Source organism: Sus scrofa, chromosome 9, assembly GCF_054392235.1.
Source record: "Sus scrofa isolate SSC_HxYL_T2T_F1_AM1 chromosome 9, Sscrofa_HxYL_maternal_Yorkshire_Landrace_v2.0, whole genome shotgun sequence".
NCBI lineage: Eukaryota > Metazoa > Chordata > Mammalia > Artiodactyla > Suidae > Sus > Sus scrofa.
In genome coordinates, this window is record NC_139391.1 from 117,847,100 (window position 1) to 117,864,400 (window position 17,301).

The 17,301-nt window shown below is 36.9% G+C and overlaps 1 protein-coding gene and 1 long non-coding RNA gene across 15 annotated transcripts in view; one reads left to right on the forward strand and one right to left on the reverse strand.

The window, feature by feature from the left end:
- TPK1 (thiamin pyrophosphokinase 1) overlaps positions 1 to 17,301 on the forward strand; it is a 372,261-nt gene that overhangs the window by 114,495 nt on the left and 240,465 nt on the right. The gene's annotated exons all lie outside the window — the stretch shown is intronic.
- LOC146400108 (uncharacterized) lies at positions 11,421 to 17,032 on the reverse strand. Its single transcript, XR_014816199.1, has 2 exons — positions 16,740 to 17,032; positions 11,421 to 16,084 (listed from the first exon to the last, which is right to left on the reverse strand). It is a non-coding gene; the product is annotated as an uncharacterized LOC146400108 (long non-coding RNA).

A 17,301-nucleotide genomic window follows, 5' to 3' on the forward strand; every position in this document is an offset into this window, starting at 1 on the left:
ATTCCTGCAACCACTCACAGGTGGACCTGGTCAGTATGTTTCCTATGAACTAAAACAAAAGTATTTTAGCTTAACACTCAGGCGTGGGAAGTAGAGTTCCCAGAGATGGGCTGTTATGGATACTTTAATCTCTAAGCAACATCCCATTGGTGATTACTTTGTAGCAAAAGCTATAGAATACAAAGGGTAAAGTAAAAGAGTCAGAGCCAATATGGAGTCAGATTTGTTCTTCCCTATTACAAATAGGAAGTGGATATATTAAAAAAGTACAAAAAATAAGACAGTAAGCAGTAAGGGCAGTTGTGAGTAGGGAGAGGAAGCCCAAGAAAATGGTTTTTGGATTACGATAAAGGAAAGATAAGCTGAACATTTAAAAAGGAAAAGATGGTGGGAGAGGCTTGAAGTTGGAAGGTGAACAAATGCAGCCACCCAGGCTGTAGGGCCCTTAGGGACTGCTGTTTTAGACAAATGCTGCTACTTCCATTGTTTAAAGGAGGGATGTATTAGGGGAAAAAAGCTAATTAAAACATTTAAAAGATGGTCACCAGAAACAACTCTTAAAAATTAAAAAGACTTAAGATATTAAATAAACATCTTAGAATTCAGTTTCTGAGTCTTAAATAAACATCTTAAGTTGTTGGTAGTGGTGGTGACTTTGTTTTGCGTTGTTTGCTGGCTGTGCTGTCCCATTTGTAATTTAGCCACCTGCTGTTTTAATCAAACAGCTCAACCAGATCTCTAAATCATCTCCACTTGGATCTCAAAAGAATACAGATGAACTGTTAGCTATGTCCTCGTCTCATCTTCTGGACCTGTGTTGTTTCCAATCTGGTAGCTACTAGGCACATTGAGCCATTTAATTGGTGCATTGGGCCAGTAAAAACTAAGAAAATTTAGAATTCAGTTTCTGAGTCTTACTAGCCACATGTTATGTGCTCAGTGGCCCCTTGTTGGTTGTGCTATTTTGGACAGTATGGATGTCAAACTTTTCCATCATTACAGTGTTCTGTTGGACATATCCAGACTGTAAGGATTACAGGTGGGAAAATGTGAAGAGATTTAAAATATGATCTTAAATAGGCATTTACTTTTGTTTTCATGATTAGGATGACAGTTTAATATTTTAAGTATATTGTTTGCAGTTAGGATAGTGAAAGGAGAGAATGGTTCATAAAGAGATGCATCCCTTTGTAAGAAGTTTGCTGACCGAGTGTGCGAAATCATTTTCTTTCTTCTCATAAGGATTATCCTTTTCTGGGTACCTTTTCTCAAGTCTTTAGAATCATCAAATGGAGTCTGAATGTACATAAACATATTTGAGTTATAACAGAATTCCAGGCTCATGAAAAACAAAATCTGCATTTTATTTTGTAATGAATTTGAAAGGTCATTATTCAGTCTTTGAAGTTAGTCTAATGTTCTCTGTATTCTGAGGTTTTATATGTGAGGGTAGTGTTACCTTATTTTGTCTAAAGATAGGTTTCACCCTGTCTTGTGATTCAGAGGCACTCCTGTCAAACAGTGGATCATAATTCCCAGGAGAGGCCGAGAGAGTCATTTCTAACAGGCACCTCAGCAGGCAGGTTTGCAGAACACCCCTCGCACCATTGACTTACCAAATATTAACTGTGGTAGGCTCGTGACTGCTGACAGATATTAACTTCACTTCCCCCAAGTAGAACCCGGCACTCGCCTGGCAGTGGAATATGTTTACAGTTTTTGTTTTTGTTTTTTTGTCATCTTTTTAGGGCCGCACCCATGGCATATGGAGGTTCCCAGGCTAGGGGTCTAATCAGAACTCTAGCTCTGGCCTACCCACAGCCACAACACCACCAGATCCAAGCCATATCTGCGACCCACACCACAGCTCATGGCCAGGGATGGAACCCGCAACCTCATGGTTCCTAGTCACATTTGTTTCTGCTGTGCCACGATAGGCACTCCTGTTTACAGTTTTTGAGTCATTCTGATGTTAATTTGTAAAATAGATGAAGGAAAATATTATGGCACTTGTAATGAAACAGTGTCTCTCTATCTATACATTCTTATGCATTTATTTAGTCATAGAAAAATGTTCTCGGTTGGTTAAATGACCCAATCATCAAGAGTATACATTTTATAATACATACTGCATAACAAGTATATATAGGCTCTCTTAAATAATTGAGAAGCTTCCCAAAATTGAAGTTGGAAGATAGCTGCATACAAGGTAGTTACCTAGGCAAACTATAAAAATGTGCTGTAGGAATTCCTGTTGTGGCTCAGCGGGTTAAGAACCTGACTAGTATCCATGAGGATGAGGGTTTGATCCCTGGCCTTGCTCAGTGGGATTAAGGATACGGTGTTGCTGTGAGCTGTGGTATATGTCACAGATGCAGCTGGGATCACAGATGCAGCTGGGATCCTGTGTTGCTGTGGCTGTGGCTTAGGCCAGGAGCCGCAGCAGCTTGGATTTGACCCTGGTCCCTGAAAAGCAAAAAAAAAAAAAAAAAAAAATGCTTGCATTAGTGAAGCAGATACTTATTCTTGGAAGAATTCATGGAACAATTATATGTTTTTCTGCAAAGTCATATCCAGTTTTTTTTTTTTTACTCTTGATTTAGCCACATGAGGGATCATACTAAAATCTAGTTTAATAAGAGATCTTTTAAAATAATTTAAACAACTTAGTGAAAATAAAGTATTGTGTCAGAGTTGGTAGAATTTATTTTTCTTTTTTAATGGTGTTTATAACAATGGTGTTTCTTCCTGTTAATGATATTTTTGGTTTGGTTGAACTATATTATGTATTCGAGCTTAGTAAATTTAATTGACCATATGAATGACATATAATACATAGGGTGACAAAAGCACTCTATATGGCACAAGATGACATGGGGTTTGAATACCAGTTCTGCCATGTCTTAACTATATTACCTAACACATAGTCAGTTAGTTATTTGAACTTCAAAACTTCACTGCTAAAAATGACGGTGGGAATAATTTAGTGGTTCTTAACTAGAAATTAACATTATCTTCATCTGTTTATCTCCATATCTTTTGATTCCTTTTTATATTCACAACTAGGTTAATAAAAAAATTTTCTTTTTCTTTGTATTTTCTTCTTTTTTCTTTTTATGCACCTGCAGCATATGGAAGTTCCCGGGGTAAGGATTGAATTGGAGCTGCAGCTACAGGCCTACACTACATCCACAGCAATGCGGGAACCAAGCTGCCCTGTGACCTATGCCACAGCTTGCGGCAGTGTTTTTTCAAATAATCAGTTCATTTTACTATAAATATGCCCTGCCCTATCCCTTCCTTTTGACATAAGGACTGGAAAATTTCCAGCTCTTGTGTTTTTGTTTTTTCTATTTTAAAATTAATTCATTTTTATTGTATTGTGATCATAGAATGTTGTTTGTCCTGTTTTTCCTGTTTGGAATCTTAATGACATTTTCTTTGTAGCTTGTATATACAGGTAGTGTCTGTGAATTGTATATGAACACTGGAAAAGATATGGTTTCAGATTACAGATTTTGATATATTACATTGTACCTTACTAGTTATTTATTTTTTTCTGTACCCTTAATTTTCTTGGATTGGGACAGGAAGAGAGATTCTTCTACCAAGGATTCATGACCCCTGCTTTTTTTTTTGTTTTCACTTACAAAGTATGCCTTTGCCCATTTTCAATCTCTTAAACTTACTTTAGTTCAGGTATATTATTTATAGAATACAGTTGGGTAATTTATTAGAAATGGAGAAGGGAAACAAGTCCAGATATGTGGCATCTGAAAAGATTTTAAGGAAAATCTGATGCTTGAGCTAAGCCTTGATGGAAGCAAAGAAGGACCTTGGTGTGTGGGGGAGAAGAAGGTGGATAAATGTCCTGTGTACTTTAGGCAGAGGGATCAGCAAAGGCTCTGACTTGAGAGGCAACAAGTCATAGTGTTTTCATGTATTTTTTGTTTGTTTTGCTTTTTTCTTTTTTGGCTGCTTGTGGGATATAGAGTTCCTGGGCCAGAGATCAGATCTGAGCTGTAGTTGCGACCTACACCACATCTGCAGCAGGACTGAATCTTTAACCCACTCTGCTGGGCCAGGGATCAAGCCTGTGTCCTGGTGTTACTGAGACACCATGGATCCTGTTGTGCCACAGCAGGAAGTCTTCTGTGTATTTTTTTTTAACCTGTGGTCTTTCCTAGAATGTTTTTTTTTTTTTTTAAAGAAACTCTGTGGGGATGAAATTTCATGGGTTTTAAAATGGTTTAAAGATGGGTATTCATTTTCTCTAAATGTAAACAGCAGCTTGACTGGATATACTTGGGACTTTATAGAGATCATTTCAAGCATATTGAGTGTTTGTGTAGAAAAAGCTGGGGCTAGCTTAATTTTTTTTTTCTTTCTTGTCATTAAAGAATACTTCTGGGCTTTTATCTTTAAGTATCAGAGATTTAAAGTAGGCTTGATTCAATGTTACCATACTATGTGGTTTTTTTCCCCAGCATGTGTTGTGCCCTCTGTCTGTAGGTTTATATCTTCCTCTACTTTGGAAATTTTTTTTGTCTTTAATTTATCCTGTATTCTTGGAAAAACAGTTGCACACGTGAATTTTTTAAAAATCTTCCAGTTACTTTTTTTCTTTCAGTCTTTTCTAATTTGTTGTAATTTCTCCTTTTTGCTCATTTCTCCATCTCATCTAACATGTTCATTCCATTTCACACATCTTCATTCCACTTCACACATCTTCCTATTTAGACTTAATTTTTGGATAAACTCTACAGCTTTGTGATGTATCTTGTTCTGTGATCTTGTCATATCTTTCTAAAGCTTCGTATCATTTCTTTGAAATGGTTTTACTTCTTTCCATTAAGTTCTTGGTGGTGTGTTTCTCGTTGTGATTTTCATTTGCTTGGTGGTATCCCTTTTCTGGGGACTTTTCCTCATCTGTTTTTCCAGTTACTTCCTATCCCTTTCTTCCTCCTTCCTTTCTTTCCCTTCTTTCCTTTCTCTTCTATCTCCTTGGTCTCTTCTAGATCCTGTAATGATAGTTCCTTTTTAATTAAACTTGGAATGAGTTGAATCACCCCCACTGCCACTCCCAACCCCTGATTTGAAACTGGCTTATGGGGGGGCTGAGGGAGCAGGGGTGGCAGGAATTCTGCCTTGTTCTCAGAGAAGCACTTTAAAGACAGAGGATTGTACATTTGAGAAAAAGTTCATGGTTCTATACTTTGATGGAGAAGGAGATAGTTATTTTAGTTTCTCTTACCAAGGACCAAAAGTTATTTTCAAATGCACTGCAGCCAAAAAAAAAAAAGAAAAAAGAAAAAGAAAAGAAGAAAGAAAGGAAATAGCATGTGCTGCTGTGCAGTACTTATAATTGTTTCAAATTCACAAACACAACAATGAAGCATATTTTGCATAATGAAATATTTATTTTTATCCATCATGCTTGCAAGCTGCTCTGCATTCATCCTGTTTGCAAACAGCAGCAGCAGCATTTCTTCAACATGAGCCAAATGTAATTTCCAGCTGTTGGAATTAATTCTTTTTTAGGTCTTGTTAAAAACTGTCACCCAATAGCAAATTTCACTGTTTTCTTTTTGGCCTTATATTTCCATTGACTTTTTTTCTTGTTCTTGTTTTCCCTCCTGAATAAAAGTGTTTTTCAGTGATCCTTGGTATTTGAGATAGGATAGAATTAATAAAAGGAATTCTTGCCTTTGTGTAACTTACTGTATCGTTCACTAAGTAGGTTGATCAAAACTCTAATTTTGACTTCCTTTCATTTCATAATTTATTTAAAAAAATTTTACTATGTTGATTTATAATATTCTATCAATTTCTGCTGTACAGTAAAGTGACCCAGTTATACATATATATAAGAAAATATACATTCTTTTTTGCACATTATCTTCCATCATTTTCCATCACAAGTGTTTAGTTACAGTTCCCTGTGCTACACAGCAGGATCTCATTGTTTATCCAGTCCAGATGCAATAGTTTGCATCTACTAACCCCAAACTCCCAGTCCATCCTACTCATTTCATAATTTAAAAAAATTTAAAAGTAATCTCTAGGCTCCATAACAGAGAGAAACTGTAATATTACATATATTTAAAATAACAGTAAGTTTTAAAAAAATCTTACTGTCCTCTTGTAGATTTGAGTCATGACCTGTGCAAAAGCCCTGAGGTTGTAAAATACTCTTCTGTTCCTTCCTTTGGGGATAACAGGTTTATATATGCAGTAGATAAGATAGGTTTTGTTCTGGGTACCATGGCATTTGCTTATCATGGATTTTATTTACAGAACTACTTCTCCTTTAGATTTTGTGATCCTTCTAATAGAATAAAAGCAGATAATAGGCACCATGCATAGATAATTGGTTAAAATTATTTTTGTTTCATTTGTCTAAAGTTGCTTCTTTTGGGAAGAAATAATATAGAGATATAATTTTTTAAAATTTTAATGAAAAAGACTTATTTTGTGTAGGGTTCTTAAGGGGTAATGTAACTAATCTAGCCTTATTTCAGCTCATCTATGTAGTTTTTTGTTTTTGTTTTTTGGCTGCAGTGTGCAGCCCTGTGAGGTAGGATCTTGGTTCCTATACCAGGAACTGACCTGCTGCAGCAGTGAAAGCTCTGAATCCTAGCCACCAGGCCACCAGGGAACTCCCATATCTAGGTAACTACTTTGTTCTCGCACCTCTGGGCTTCTGCGTGGAATGATTTCATTTCTTTCCCCTTTCCCCACCTAGCAAATTCATACTCTTTAAGTAGTAATAAAACATTACTATTTTTTAAAAAATTATTTGTGGCCACAGTTCGTGTGGTTTGCTTTCTTTTGCAGATGCCCCAAACTGAGTTGTCTTTGTCCTCTCTGCATGTTCCCCTAGTGCTTTGTACTCACAACATGTTGGGAAACATCTTAGTGTATTATTATACTTACCTCTCAGGCCTTACTACCCAGTGCTGGTTAATACACATGTAATATGAGCTACAAATGTAAATTTAAATCTTATAAGAAGGTAAAAAGAAATAGGAAAAATTAATTATAATACTGTTTTAGTTAACCCAGATATTCAGTGTTATCATTTCAACATGTAATCGTTTAATTGTTAAGATTGTTCATGATAGATTTTATATTATTTGTGTACTAAGCCCCCCAAATTCAGTGTTTATGTTATACTGACAGCACTTCTCAGTTGAGACTAGCTGCATTTCAGATGCTCAGTACAAGTGGCTAGTTGTATGGCATAGTTCTAGACTGCAGTCTCCTTTGGGTTGAAGCCATATGTGGACTTTGCTGTATTTCTGGCTACCACAGGGGCTCATTCGGTCTGTCCCTACAAATGAATGAGTGAATGAGTGAACAAAATATACTGGAGGGTTACTATATAGATTGATTTTGAGCACTAATAATTTCAGTGCCTCCAGTCAAGAGAACTAAGACATACTGACTAAAAAGAGGCCCCAGAGTTTGGAAGGATCCTGCATTCTAGTCCTGAGATAGGACCGTGGGACTGAGGTTTTTTTTTTGTTTTGTTTTGTTTTGTTTTGTTTTGTCTTTTTGCCATTTCTTAGGCTGCTCCTGCGGCATATGGAGGTTCCCAGGCTAGGGATCTAATCAGAACTCTAGCTGCCAGCCTACGCCAGAGCTACAACAATGCAGGATCCGAGCCGCGTCTGCAACCTACACCACAGCTCATGGCAACACCGGATCATTAACCCTCTGAGCAAGGGCAGGGACTGAACCCGCAACCTCATGGTTCCTAGTCGGATTCGTTAACCACTGCACCACGACGGGAACTCCGGGACTGAGTTTTGAAGAGATATGTTGCCAGGGATTTATTGCAGGAGACAGTAGAAGAGGAAAGTAAGAGAGCGTTTAGCCTTCATCCAGGGTGCCCTTTTTTTCAGCTGCTATCCCCTGATCCAGAGCAATTGATAGCACCTTTCCTTTTACTGGTAAACTAAGATGCTCCTTCTACAGTAAAGGAATCAAATTTGTAATCAAGTCCTATGTGTACCTTTTTAATACAAATAGAGGCTAATATGTGGACTTCAGCTTGCTGCTTAAAGAATAAAATTGATATAGTTGTATCAGTTGTACAAGTAGATACAGTGTGGATAACCATTCATTATTCTGTAGTAGATTAATAATATGCATTTTCCGTGACCCTGTCATTATCCTTTTAGTATATACAATTGACAAAATGTTTCACATGTGCCCAAGGAAGCTTCTAAATGATAACTGCCATTTTAAAAAAAGAAAAACATGTAAACCATCTTACATATCTAGTCATAGAAGATCAGATATTTTTGATACATTCATTAACTCTGCACAGGAACTAAATGAGTCTAATGAACTAGATTTGTATTTCCAAATGGAAAGCCATCGAAAATGTAACACTGAGTGAGGAAAGCAAGTTCCCAGAACACCATTTAAAAAAAAAAATTACTTATGTCACACAATATACACAGTGCTATAAATTTCTCACTGATGAATATGTATGCCATACAAAAGTTAAGTAACAACAACAGCAATAACCCAATAGCAGACTTGAAAGGTAAGCCCAAATCGGAGGCATGAACAGATTTAGTCTTTATAGAGGGCTGTAGTGAATAACTCATGGAGTTTTTTTGTAATACAAAGTGCTGGATGATAACAATTGGCAATTCTAGATGGAGGTCACAAAGGTATTATCTCTGTCTTTGTTCTTTGATGTATTTTAAATTGTTCTCAATTTATGTTTTATACATTCAGAGGATCTCTGAGTCTATACTCTTTTTTTTTGTCTTTTTGCCTTTTCTGGGGCTGCTCCCAGGACGGCATATGGAGGTTCCCAGGCTAGGGGTCTAATCGGAGTTATTGCTGCTGCTACGCCAGAGCCACAGCAATGTGGGATCTGAGCCTCATCTGTGACCTATATTACAGCTCACGGCAATGCTGGATCCTTAACCCACCGAGTGAGGCCGGGGATCGAACCCGCAACCTCATGGTTCCTAGTCGGATTCGTTAACCACTGAGCCATGATGGGAACTCCTATACTCTTTTTTTTTTTTTGAAAGTGAAAATTTAGGATTAAACATGCTGGGAATATTTTCCTTTATTAGTATACTTCATATGAATTATTTCAAGCCTTTGCTGAAAAGGGATGCATAGGTGGAGAAGTATCCTTTTGATGTATACAAGTACAAAAGTGCACTTTATAACTGAATTTTCTTTGTTCTGTATTTCAGGCTAGAATTTCAGTCTAGATCCCTACAGGCAAATACCTAATAAACTCACTGCCCCACAGGACCTTTTATACCCTTGTGAGTTAAGATAAAAAAGTTTTTTTTTTTTTTAAGAGTCTAGTATAGCCTAAGCCTTTTAAAGATGTTTCAGCCTTGGTGTATTTCAGTTCAGGTCAACAAGCACTTATGAAATGCTTGTTTGTGGCTTGAAGCTTGGGGTGCTTAGGAGATAGTGAGGAAGGGGAGAAAGGATATGACCACCTAGACTTCTCAGGATACTAAAGCAGTGGGAAAATGTCCAGTTGAATAAATTAACATTCAGTGGCAGAGAGGGAAAAAACAATATATATATATTTAAATACAAAGTTATTAATTTATTGCCCCTCAGGTCCAAATATATACTTCATGATCAGCTTTGTGATAATGCAGCCAGACCTTCTAAGCATTTCTCCTTTGCAGTGAGTGTACTGTTAAACTGTGTCAGCAGAGGGCATGGGAGAGGGCATTGCTGGATGAAGGGGCTTCTCTTCCTAATTCCAGCATCCTCCAGAACCCTTTCAGGTGCTTCATAGTGAATCCCAAGGCCAGCACCTCCCTTTAAATGGTGTCCTCCATACTTGAGAGGGAGGAATTCCCACCACTGAGCCCTTTCCAGTGTTGTTTGCTTCTATATCTGCTTCTGTATCCTTTACCTTCAATCACCCATTGCTCCAATCCCTGTTAATACTTTTCTCATGTTTATATTACTTTCACATGCATGTTACTTCCTGTGTTCAACCTACTGCATGGTATCTCCTGATTGGACTCTGATGGATACCGAAGATAATCTGTGTTACCTCCAGCATGCTAAAATCAATACAAGTGACTTTAATATTTAAAAGATGTTTTAGGATCTCTTCATCTGTTCTCTGTTTTCTTTTAGTAGGACGTAGCTAGTTCTTTGAATGGATTAGTGGATCGGTAGATGTGAACATCTCTGTGGCTCTTACTGTGGATTTTATTGCATTGGAAAAGCTGTGTGCATTATTGTTCTGGGGGAAATTGATGCTTGTGGTTCTTACACATTAAGCTTGTGTTGTTTCATCCTTTATACTTCACTTTGCTTTAGTCTGCCAACACAAATGCACAGTGGAGGCTTTCTGGTATAATAAAAATAATGTGGACTCTATTACCAGGTGAATCTAGGTTCTAATTCTGGCTCCATTGTTATAATAATTCCAGTTCTAACTCCATAACACACAAGTGAAAAATCTTACTTTTAATTTCAGCTTCTCACTCTGAAGCCCTCAAGGAAATTTGTTATGTAACATGGGACAAATCACTTTGTGATTTTGAGCTCATTTTCCTGGTCTATAAAATAAGAAATTAAATACAAACCTTTCAGATGGCTGTAAGGTTAATTATGTTGTAATAAAGTACCAATAGCATGTATAAATGGTCTAATTTCTCTGCTTCCTTGCTAGTTTTTGATAGAAAGTCACTGTATTTTATTTCAGCTATTTTTTAAGGATGTTATGATATCTTGTGGTTTTGAGTTTCTCTAATAACTAGTGATACATAACATTTTTATGTGCTTTTTGCTCTCTCAGTTGCTTTTGTTCTTTTAAAATTTTTCTGAAAGTGGAGTTCCCGTCATCCCTCAGTGGTTAACGAATCGGACTAGGAACCACGAGGTTGTGGGTTCAAACCCTGGCCTTGCTCATTGGGTTAAGGATCCAGCGTTGCCGTGAGCTGTGGTGTAGGCTGCAGACTTGGCTTGGATCTGGTGTTGCTGTGGCTGTGGCGAAGGCCAGCAGCCGCATCTCTGATTAGACCTCTAGCCTGGGAACCTACATATTCCACAGGTATGGCCCCAGAAAAGACAAAAAACAAACAAACAAACAAAACAAAAACAAAAAAATAAAATTTTTCTGAAAGTAACATTTCCTGTAATTCTCTTAAATTTTGGGGGGAAAAAAAAACAGTAAAAAACTGACTTTTTTTTTTTGGTCTTTTTTTGCCTTTTCTAGGGTCGCTCCCATGGCACATGGAGATTCCCAGGCCAGGGGTCCAATTGAAGCTGCAGCCACCAGCCTACGCCAGAGCTCACGGCAACACCGGATCCTTAACTCACTGAGCAAGGCCAGGGACTGAACCCGCAACCTCATGGTTCCTAGTCGGATTCGTTAACCACTGAGCCACAACGAGAACTCCTTTTTTTTTTTTTTGGTCTTTTTGACCTGTTTTAATTAAATATTTGCCATAGTAGTTGTTGCTGAGGTTTCAAACCAGGGCTTTGCCAGAAGTTATTTCAGATATCCAGTTATCTCAGTTTCTTTCTAATATTTTGGTTCCTTGTTACTTTTGATTTAAGAATAACCAAAGCAAACAAACCTACAAGCAGACCCAAACTCAAGCCCAAATGAGAAAACTGCTCTGAGCAACACTTAATAACAATTCGTCTATCCCACAAACTGTATTTTGTGTTTTGAATTTTTACTAAACCTTTCGGCAGTGCCTTTAATGTCTAACTGCCATTAGTCTAAAGATATTTCCACTATCCAGACACACCTTGAGGCAAATACAATGTAGAGAAAAGCGGGAGAGGAGCTGTACAAAACTTTACATCTCTTACTGTAAGGAGAACATAGCAGGCCCATAGCATTATATTATAAATGGATCCGTTTCACCCTTGGTGGAAGATGATAGAGGGCCAAAAAGAGCAAGAGATATTTTATGGAGTGTGGCCAACCAGTGGACCGAATGACAGTGTAGGGGATACCAAACAGTTGTAAACAGTAGCAGTGTTTGTCACTTGCCAAGGACAGGAAACTAAGGGTCACCTCTGGTCTTACTGTGCCTCCCTGCACATCCAGTCTCTCAGCCACTCCAGCCACTTCCAGCTCCTAGACAGACTGTGAAGTACATCCAAGTTTGCCTGTGTTAAGTGATGCACATCCTGCCCCTCCCCACCCCACAGTAGCCTCCCAACCAGTGTCATTACTTCCACTCTTGTCTCACCTGCATCTGTTCTCAACATAAAAGAAAGAAGGGTCTTTAACCTAAGTTAAAGTAGGATTCTTTCAAAATTAAAACCCATAATGGCTTCCCTTTGTATGTAAACTCTGTTCCGTACCCTGACCTGCTTAATACCTATGGTCCTTGACTGCCTCACAGTTTATCTCTTTAAGCTATTCCCTTATCTGGCTAAACTTCAAAGCAACTGGCCTGCTATTAATTATTTTTTAAAAATGAGCTTTTTCATGCCCCGATAAGTCATGTTTTAAAGAGTAAGATTAATTTATCTCTAAGAATGTCCCAAGATAACTTACAAACTAAGAACTATGGTGCTTAGCAAGGTATTTATGTGCCCCCTTGAAACTCTTTAATTGTGCTTTTCCCCTGGTTATAAGTCTTGACTTAAAGAAGGCCTGATATGATTTGTCGGATAGTCACCTCTTGCTTTTAACTTAAACCCAGCGATTCTTTTTCTTTCCATCTATTTCTAGAAACATTATCTCTAGAAATATTATCACTAATTCCTCTCCTGTCTTCCTACTCAGAGCCTTCAAAGAGTCCTTCCCCCAACACTTTTTTCCTCCAACCAGGAAGAATTAACTTAACTTTATGCTCAGTTAGAAAAGAAGCATAGTCAATTAAAAATTATGATATGTGAAATTTTTATATTAGTTGATAATAAAAAATATATAATTACTTCTGTTTTTAATTATTTTGTATTAAGGCCCAATTGCTGAAGTTACCCAATTATTACCACTTAGATTTAATGGTTATTGTTTAAAAGAATAGATGTGTTTGCTAGAAACATTTACAAAGTAAATTGTATTAAAATGTATATTTAACAAAAAAATTTTTGGGGGGGCACATCTACATCACATGGAAGTTCCCAGGCTAGGGGTCGAATGGAAGCTGCACTATAGGCCTACGCCACGGCCGTGTCAACATTAATCTGAGCTGCATCTTTGACCTACACTGCAGCTTAAGGCAACCCTGGATCCTTAACTCTCTGAGCAAGGCTAGGGATCAAACCTGAATCCTCACAGAGGCTACATCAGGTTCTTAACCTGCTGAGCCACAACACAAACTCCTAAAATATTTTTATAAAGCTGTCAAAGATACTAGGAAAGGTACAAATATGATCTGATTAGGTATTTTTTTTCTTCTGTCTTTACAAAGTAAGATAAATATATCAGTAATTTGTGTAACAAATGATCTGATTTTGATATATTTTCACTTTAATAAATGCAAAAATAAATCAATTGAAATATGTCTTTCATACAAGTTCTGAGATCTGATGAGAATCCTGGTGCTAAAGGGAAAGGCAAAGGAGGTAACTCCTGTACAGTCTTTAATTATGTAACACATTTTCATCAACAAAGTGATTTTTGTTTAAAAGCTTTTACTCATGCCAAGTGAACTAGCACCATCATTGCCCTTTTCTTCTATTCCACCTCTTCTTGGTAGTTCTAGGCATTTAATTATGTTTATTCATTCATAGAAATCTGCCACATCTCATTATTTTGTCACTGCAACTTTGCCAGTGTTTGTACGTTATGAAGTGTCTATGGTGATATCTGAGATGGTATTTCTCATCTCATGTGGGAGATGATGTGAACTACTCAGAGTAGCATATGGTCAGAAGCACCTGACCTCAACTGTTGTGACTTAACGGCAGTAGTTTAGCAGTAGGGTCTCACATGAATAGGAGGCATAAAGTGTGGAATTGTGATAGATTACCTGGAATGTCACACATTAATATACATATCGATTGTAGAAGAGGTCTTATTAAAGATTCTGGAAGTCTAAAAGAGAGGATGAGATGGTAGGTTTACATCTGGGGTAAATTTGACGGCAGTTTAGCTAGGACATACGTTGCTTTATTGATTCACCTGATATTCGTAGCTAGGTAGAATGTAGTTTCTGGGTGATAGTCTTGCTTTTAAATTGGAATTTTAGAGGATAGTGATAAGCATTCTACCCTACAGCTAAAAATGGTGGGACTCTGGGCAGCCTGCTGAAGTGTAAGTGGTCCTCCAGATTGGGCAGTGGGAGTGATTTTTGCCCACTAGGGGATATTTTCCATTATCTATGGATATTTTCAGTTATCGCAGCTCGAGTATTACCGGCATCCAGTGGGTAAGGCCAAGGACACTGCTGAATATCCTACAGTGTACAGGATGACCCCTCACAGTAAAAGCCCACACATTGTGAAGAGTGAGAAGGTTGAGCAACCCTGTATTACAACCAACACCAACAAAGATGTGTTACATGTTTCCTTATTCCTTGTGCATTGCGTGTACCTATTTGCCATCTTGTCCCTAAAGAATGGCCAATCTTTAGTAGAAATTTACTGGTTGAGAATGCACTCAGCCTTAATCATTCCAACAACTTACATTTGGACATACAAGCGTATGCTGGCTTCATATATTAGATCATGTTTATCTTTGCTGCTTAGCTCTTTGTAGGTTTTACATTTTATGAGCTTTACTAATCTTTTAGGAAAATTTCCCTGTGCCACTTTAGGATGAATAGGCAATTTAATGTTTGACTGTTTTGAAGATTTATTAGTAATGAGGTATTTGATGTCACTCAGTGTTAAAAAGGTACCTGATTGTAGTCTTTATAAATAGCATCAAAGATGACTAAATGTCGTACTTTGTCTTCATAGTGCCTAACTAGGAGAGGAGGAGACAAAAGGTAGCAGAAAGAAAGGGTAATAGAATTTACACAGGAGCATTTATCAAAAGGTAATAACAATTTTTTAAGATAAAAAATAAAGATTTTTATCACATGGCATGAACCAGCGTATTAGGACTAGCACAGCACTTCACATTGTAGACATTCAGTATAAATACCATTTGCTTTTCATTTGAAATAAGGATAATTCTGTGTTACTGACTTAATAAAATTTAAATAGCGTTCCACTATTTGTGGGATATTACAAATAATATGAGCTCTCTTAATCATTTCTCATAAGTATACTAGAAATTAAACCTTCATCTAAAACTCTGAAAGAGTTATCTAAATGGCAATTAATTACGCATTTCAATAGTACTGTGAGCCAAGTAAATTGTTGCTCTGTCTCTCAGAGCCCCTATTCACATGAAAAGCTTTGAATGAAAGTATTTCCACATGAAATAACGTCTTGATAGGAAAAGTAGGCTAATTTGTTAACCATGCTTAAGAACTAACTAATTTGGATTATAATCAAGGCTTTGCAGGTAAGAGTATATACAAATAACAGGCCAGGTACTTATAAAAACATACCCTACGTCATAAGACCTTGATCTCATACAGATTTGAGGCTTAATACAGGGCGTATTCTCCACTTGATAGAAAGATTGCATGTCTGTGAAGTAGAAATTAATATTTGAATTAGTTAAGGCTCCTTCAATTTCAAATGACAGAGAACCCAGCTCAGCCTTGCATGAGCCAAAAAGGGGAATTGATTAGCTCATGAAATTGGAAAGGCTATTGCTATGGCTATGGGGACTCAAACAATACTCTTGTCTCTTAGCTTCACCTTCCTGTATTGGCTTCATTCTCTGGGTTGCTGTGTTAGCCCATCATAGATGCAAGCTTGTGGTCTCTCAGGTGGCAGCACAGTAGAAAAGGGAACCTAGGAAGTCTCCTTAGGTTCCTTTGCCTCTGTTTGGATCACTTCTCTATCTCTGAATCAACCACTCTGGGCGTGGATTGAGCCATTTGCCACATCTGGATTTGGGTGTAGAATTAATGACACTTATGGGTAAGAACACAAGAATGGGTTTCCCTTGAAGAAAATAAATTATGTAAGAAATAAATCTTTGTCCTAACCCTGTCCTCTTCTGCAGAAGTACCACTATAGCCAATTTATCCTACTTATAATTGTGTAAGTGTAGAAATCAATTCCTTTATTACTTTATACATACATGATAGCATCTTTTGTCTATTTTTCCTTGCTTTTATCATTGGCCAATATATTTAATACTCCCCTCTTACGAAGATCTCTAAGGAAGATCTTGTAACTCCTCTTTAAGTCACAGAAATATGCTAAATAGACATTCTCTTTTTTTATGAAGTATTTAAGAAATACCAAAAGTGAACACCTAAATGTGCTCAAGGATAATAGTTCATTAAAGTAAACCTTCTATGAATCCTTATATAAAGTGTATTTCTTATTAGGTTCCATTTTATGTTTGAGGTTTTAACATGACATTTACAGGTAAATGTCTTTTAACAAGATATGTTTCTGGTAGAATTAACTGATTTAGATCTTCTTGGCTGATTTAAGTATAAAATATGAAGTACAGCTTTATATTAGCACTGACCCTAGTGATGAAAATTGGTTTAAAATACTTATCTTCAGTGAAAAATGGATTAATGATGTAAATGTAAGACTTCTAGTAGAAAAGAGAGAAAGAGCTTCTGGACATTGGTCTTGGCAGTGATTTCATGGATGGACATCAAAAAGCAAACAAAACAAAATTATACAAGTAGGACTGCATCAATCTAAAAGGTTTGATGCAGTCCTACTTGTATAAGAGAATAGGAGAAAATATTTGCAAGCCATATATCTGATAGGGAATTAATTTCCAAAATATATAAGGAACTCTCACAACTCACCTTCCAGAAAAAAAAACAAATAACATAATTAAAAGTTGAATAAGAAATTGAGTAAACATTTCTTCAAAGAATACCTCCAAATGTCCAACAAGCATATGAAAAGATGCTCAATGTTACTAATCATTAAGGAAATGCAAATCAAAACCATAATGAAATACCACTTCAAATCTGCTAATTTGGTTAGTATTAAAAAAAAAAAAAAAGACACCAGGTGTTTGTGAGGATGTGGAGAAAGTCAAACTTTTATTCATTGTTGATAGGAATTCAAAACAGTGCAGACACTATGAAAAATAGTGTGGAGGCTCATCTAAAAATTAAAATAGAACTACCATTTGATTCAGCAATCCTACTTTGGTTTTTTTATTCAAGAGAACTGAAGTTAGATGATTAGAGAGATATCTGTACTCTCCTGTTCATTGCAGCACTATTCACGATACCCAAGATCTGGAAGTAATCTAAATGTCCATTGATG